At 61.9% G+C, this 6133-nt stretch overlaps 1 protein-coding gene across 5 annotated transcripts in view; it reads left to right on the top strand.

The window, feature by feature from the left end:
- The first annotated feature begins 1690 nt into the window (after positions 1-1690).
- The window catches only part of NAP1L4 (nucleosome assembly protein 1 like 4), a 31967-nt gene continuing 27524 nt past the window's right edge, over positions 1691-6133 (top strand). For 3 of the 5 annotated variants that reach the window (XM_084907085.1, XM_084907083.1, XM_084907086.1), the window contains exon 1: positions 1692-1822. The gene's annotated coding sequence lies outside the window, so the exon portion shown is untranslated. Of the gene's footprint in view, positions 1823-1898; positions 2030-6133 lie in introns of those variants that run through there. The other 2 variants (XM_084907087.1, XM_084907084.1) reach the window with 2 other exon arrangements.

Here is a 6133-nt window from a genome sequence, read left to right as displayed (position 1 = left end):
AAACTCCGCCTACCAACACCCCACGGGGCTGCGGCTCGGCAGTGCTCACGGGACACGGAGCGCGGGCGCTGAGTGGGGTCTTTGCCGATGTCCTCGGTGAAGGCAAGACCGCCGGGGTGTGTGCTGATGCCTGGGCTGGAGTGGCCTTCTGGGGCTCCGGGAGCCCCGCAGCTGGGAGAGGCCGGGGACCTTCCCCCCCAACACCTGGATTCCTATCCTGGCCTGGAGCGAGAGCCGTCTCCTGTGCTTCCTACCCCGTGGCCTTGGCCGTGGGAATCGACGCGGCGTCCCAGCGCCTTCTCCCCTGGAAAGGCTTTGGGCGACACCCGCCTTCCCAGCAGCTCATGGCAGTGACCCAAGGGAGGCCCCACGACCACAGCCTCGCCCCCACCTGCGCAGACCGCCCCCCCAGACCAGGACCAGCTTCCTGCCGCCCCACCACGGGAGGGGCGGGCCTGGTCCCTGGGGAACGTGCGCCTTCGTCAAACTTCATTAAACGGGAGGAAAGCCCTCCGAACCGGAAAACCTCCTTTTGTCTTTCCTGTTGGTCCTGTCTCCTCCCCCGCTCCACCCGCGCTGATAGCGGAGCGAGGTTATCGCATTCCCAGGCGGCAGCCCCCCAACAGTGCGGCAGCCCAAAGGCCCTGATGCGGGGTCACCCCGGGGCTCCGCCACCGGGACTTTGTGCCCTGCGGGCCCGCTGCCCGCTTCATGCCCCCCAGGCACCACGGCACAGGATTCGGTAGAAACTCTTCCCAGGCCACCCCACGCGAAGAAACGAGTTTCTGAATAAAAGGACCAAAGCCACGAAGACCCGGTCTGGGGAGAATGGGGGGAGCAGGGGGAGAGCGGGGGGCGCAGGGGGAGACCGTGGGGCGCAGGGGGTGAGCGTGGGGCGCAGGGGGAGAGCGGGGGGCGCAGGGGGAGAGCGGGGGGCGCAGGGGGAGAGCGGGGGGCGCAGGGGGAGAGCGGGGGGCGCAGGGGGAGAACGGGGGGCGCAGGGGGAGAGCGGGGGGCGCAGGGGGAGACCGTGGGGCGCAGGGGGTGAGTGTGGGGCGGGGGGCGCAGGGGGAGAGAGGGGGGCGCAGGGGGTGAGCGTGGGGCGCAGGGGGAGAACGGGGGGCTTAGGGGGAGAGCGGGGGGCGCAGGGGGAGAGCGTGGGGCGCAGGGGGTGAGCGTGGGGCGCAGGGGGAGAGCGGGGGGCGCAGGGGGAGAACGGGGGCGCAGGGGGAGAACGTGGGGCGCAGGGGGTGAGTGTGGGGCGGGGGGCGCAGGGGGAGAGAGGGGGGCGCAGGGGGTGAGCGTGGGGCGCAGGGGGAGAGAGGGGGGCGCAGGGGGAGAACGGGGGCGCAGGGGGAGAACGTGGGGCACAGGGGGTGAGCGGGGGGGTAGGGGGTGTGACTCCACGTGCGAGGCCCGGGGCCGGGGAGACCGCGGGTTCCGGGGGAGGCCGGTCACGCGGCCACAGGGTGGGAGGCGGTCGGCGGGGCCCGGGCGCGCATTCCGGGCGGAGCCAAGGCGGAGCGGCCCGGAGGGCGCGGGGAGGAGGCGCCCGGGGAGCCAGGGAACCCGGCCGGCGTCGCGCCCTGTATTTGCATATGACTCCCGGGTCTCGCGCGACCCAGCCTCTGATTGGTCGTCTTCGCCGGCGCCGAGGCGTAGTTGACTTGCGCCGGAACAGTCCAATCGTAGCCCGCCTTCCTCGTGGAGGGCGGGGCCCGTGGGCTCGGCCAATGGGAGGCGGCGTTGTTGGCGGCCACGGCGGCGCTATCCCAGGAGCAGGCGAAGCCACGGCCGCCGCTACAGCCGCAGGAGGCGTGAGGTGCGGACGCGCGTCCTGGCGGGTAACGGCGCCGGGCGGCGCGGGGCCGGGGTTCGGGGCCGGGGGCCGGGCCGGCCGCCCTCGGGAGGCCGCGGCGGCTGGGGCGGGGCCGGGCGCCCGGAGCGGCGGCGGGGAGCGGGCCGCCGGGAGGCCGGGCGGCGGCGGCGGATGTTCCCTCCGCTCCGCCCGCCCCGGCGCGGCCTGAAGGTCAGGAGGCGCTTTGTTCCCGCGCGGCGGCCCCGCGGAGGTTGACGTCGCGGGCCGGGCGGGCCGGGCTCCGGGGCGCGCGGGGCCGCCGCCGGGCCTTTGTTTCCGGAACTGGCGCTGCCGCCGTGGGGAGCGGGCCCGGCCCGGCGGCCCCGACGCCCGTGGGCGGGGCGGTGTGTTTACGGGAGACACGCCGCGTGGGGCCGGCCGCGGAGGACGCGGGGGCGGCCGGGGGGCCCTTCCCGCCCGAGCACGTCTTGGCGGGGAAGCCGCTGCCCGCGCTGCCTTCCCGCCCGGCGGCCCTCGCGCGTGTCCGTGCGCGGCCGGAGCCTGTCCAAGCCCGGGCTCCGCGGCCCCAGCGGCCCCCTCCCCCGAGTCTCCGGGCGGATGCTCCGCTGCCCGCTGCCGCCGCGGAGGGTGGGGGGAGGGAAGTTTTCCGGGTTCCGGTTCCCTCGCGCACGGAGCCCCGCCGGCGCCGGTGGGTCAGCGGGGGAGCCGGCCGGGAACCCGGCGCCCGGGTCCGGGCTCCGCCAGGGGCCTCCCGGAGGAGGCGGAGCGGGTGCCCGGGAGCCGCGGGAACGGCGGGGCCCCCGTTCCGCGGTGGAGCGGCCTCCCCGCTTCCCTCGCCCAGGCCGCCCGGGTCGGGGGGCAGAACCCCAGGGAGTGAGCCTTCTCCTCCGCAGGGGCTGCTGTCGGGCTTGTTTGGGGACAGGGAACGTGGTGTCTTCGAGGATCACTGAGGGAAGGAAGGCCTTTCCGGTTGATGAAAACATAATTGCAAACCCGGTTTCATAAAGTGTCAAGTGGCGAGGGGGCGGGCAGGTGGAAGGCTGAGGGCGGTGGTAGCTCCCAGGCTCTCTGGGGCGCCTCTCAGGGCATGGTGGGAGCGCTCACTCTGCAAGTGCTCAGTGTGAATGACCGTGTAAGCACCAGGGCTGTCCCCGACGCCCGTCACACACACACACACTCTCACACCCAGCGCGCACTCTGAAAGTGTTCACAGTATGTGAATAACCACACACACAGTCCCTGACGCCCTTACACACACACACACACACACACACACACACACAGCGCTCACTCTGAAAGTGTTCACAGTGTGTGAATGACCACACACACAGTCCCTGACGCCCTTACACACACACACACACACACACACACACACACACAGCGCTCACTCTGAAAGTGTTCAGTGTGTGAATAACCGTGTAAGCACCAGGGCTGTCCCCGACGCCCGGTACACACACACAACCCTCACACACAGCACTCACTCCGAAAGTGTTCACAGTGTGTGAATAACCACACACTGTCCCCGACGCCCCTTACACACACATGCACACACACGCACAAACACGCTTGCAGACCTTTTTCTCGTCTGGCCCTGTGAGTGATGTGAACTGTCTGCATCACAGCATCTAACGCTTTGTGAGTTTTGTGGTTTTTCACAAAACAGATACAGAATAGCGATTGTTTGCAGTAGTTGACTTTTACCGTGTGTGGTCTGATGACCTCGATAGACTGAGTTCTGGAGAGGAGTGTTCTTTCTGTGGCTTGTGATGGGCCTTGGGTGACCGGCTCCTCCTGGAGTGTGCTTGAGGGAAGGTCCCGCCTGTGCGGTGGCCGGTGGCTCCCATGCCCTGGGAGGTGTTAGCCAGCTCCCGCCTCTGCGACTCCCACTGCGGCGGGTTGGCTGGAGGTCTTTCCCCCTTCCTCCTCCTAAGCTGGGATGGTCTCTGGCAGAGGGGGGACCTCACATGTGCGTGTACGAAAGCCTTATGGAGTCCAGAAGTACTTATTTCTTAGTTTTTCCCTTTCTGTTCTTCGTTCAAAGTTCTCAAGTGTTTTAAAGCTGTTTTGATAAGCCATGTGGCCAGAGGACCCACATTATCGGGTTTGTTGGGGAGAATAGTGTCTGGGCAGCAGTGAGGAACTCGGAGGAGGTCTGAGGTTGCTGGTTAGGGAGGGCATGCTTGGTTGTGGTGTGGTTTCACCTGAGGATATTTTTCCATTGATTTTTAGAGCGAGTGGAAGGGAGGGGGAGAAACATCGGTAAGAGGGAGAACACATCAGTTGGTTGCCCTTCTCATGGGACCTGACTAGGGCTGGGGTTTGATCCTGCAACTGAGATACGCGCCCTTGACTATAATCAAACCCAGGACAACACTAGCCACCGAGCAGAACCAGCGGGGCCTTTTTTGTTTTTGAAGGGAAATGCATGTAGGCGTCCAGAGTGAAAGGCTGTACTGCCACCAGGGTGATCTCCAGAGGAGGAATCATTGTAGGGAATCGCTGTCATCGGAGCTCACCTAATGGTATCTCCTAGTTTATCAGGCTTGTCCCTAAGCTGCGATCTTGAGATTTGTCCATGAGCACGTAGTAATGGGGAAATCCTTACTAATGGGCCAGACAACCAATGATTCTCCTCATTGATGTTTCTCTCCCTCTCTCTAAAATCCGTGAAAACATTAAAAAATAAGGTTGTTTTTAAGATGTGGTTTCTGTGTAGTAGTTTTGTGGAACAAATATCTTTGCACTGTAAGTGTTTATGTAGTAGGTTATAAGCGTGCAGTGCGTTCTGATTTAGAACACCTGTTTGCCCAATTATCACCAGCTTGCTCTCGGTGCTTCCATCCCTTCCCGGTCAGTGATGAACCTTATGGGTGCGGGTCCCAGGTGCTAGGACCTCAGGCTGAGCAAGCAGACCTTCCCTCTTGCGTTTCCACAGCGGACGGTGTGGGGGCTTCTGGAGGCAGAGGGAAGGAATGGGGATTGGGCCCTGGTGTTAAATAGGGTGGAGAGGGTGTCAGGGTCTACGTACTGAGTTAAGAGAGACTTCCCGAGTTTGCCTTCCTCAGCCACGTGCTAAGGAGCTCAGCACAGGGCAGAGGAGGAAATCGGAGGATAGCAAGGAGGCCATGTGCCTTGAGTAAAAACTGTTTTGGTTCTTTATTTCCTTCCTGGAGACAGGGCTCGGTCTCTAGTAAGTTTCTGAAAAGGACAGTCCACGCGTGCCTGGTGGCAGCGCGACGTGGTGTGCAGACACGGCTGCCTGTGCGGCTTCAGAAACCCAGGGGCAGCCTGGGTGCTCTGGGTCCGCGCCTCGCTCTTCAGGTGACACTCGGAGCAGTGAGCGGCAGCGAGGGGGCAGCCACGCTTGGCCCCTGTCTCGGCCGAGGCCCATGCTGGGCACGCTGCTGCGCTGAGCGAGGGGCAGTCCCTGCCCTCAGGGAGCTTGCTTGTCAGCGGGAAGATGGCACCATCGATGACCCGTTCTCTTCTTAAAACATCACAAGAAGTGGCTTCAGACATTCACAAAGCAGTGATCGCTCCTGTACCTAATGCTCAGCTGTGTGAAGTCATTAGTAGTCAGTCTTATTTAATTAATTAGTTGTCAGTTCCTCTGGAAAAATATATGTGCTTTTTAAAATTATTAAAAAAATTTTTTTTTGCCCTGGCTGGTTTACTTCAGTGGTTAGAGCATCGGCCCATGCACCGAAGGGTCTTGGGTTTGATTCCGGGTCTCGGGTGAGGATTAAAGATAGATATCTATAGATATAGGTAAGTATGTTTTTATTGATTTCAGGGAGAGACATAGAAACTTCTGTTGGTGAGAGAGAAATGTCGATTGGCTGCCTCTTGTTCGCCCCCTACTGGGTATTGAACCCCAAACCCCGGCATGTTCCCTGATGGGAATTGAATGTGTAGGTGCATGGGGTTACGTCAACCAACTGAGCCCCACGGCTGGGCTATATGTGCGTTTTGAAGTGAAATCTTTTGATAGATGCCTGAAGAAGGAGGTGTGTATATGTTGAATTAGATTATCAGTCATTACTTAGGGTTGGAATCAGTTTGAATATAATTTCAATCTGAATATGTTTAGGTCTTAGACACCTCTTTTTTGTTGTTAATCCTCACCTGGGGATATTTTTTCTTTGATTTTTAAAGAGAGTGGAAGGGAGGGGGAGAGACAGAAATTTCTGTGTGAGAGAGATCAATTAGTTGCCTACCACACATGCCTTGATCCTGGATCCAACCCATAACAGATAACGTGCACTTGACCGAAATCAAACCTGCCCTTGACCGGAATGGAACCTGGGATCCTTC

This window comes from Pipistrellus hanaki (genome assembly GCF_964339955.1).
Source record: "Pipistrellus hanaki genome assembly, contig: scaffold_39, whole genome shotgun sequence".
Taxonomy (NCBI): Eukaryota; Metazoa; Chordata; class Mammalia; order Chiroptera; family Vespertilionidae; genus Pipistrellus; species Pipistrellus hanaki.
This window is presented reverse-complemented; position numbering and strand designations above follow the sequence as displayed.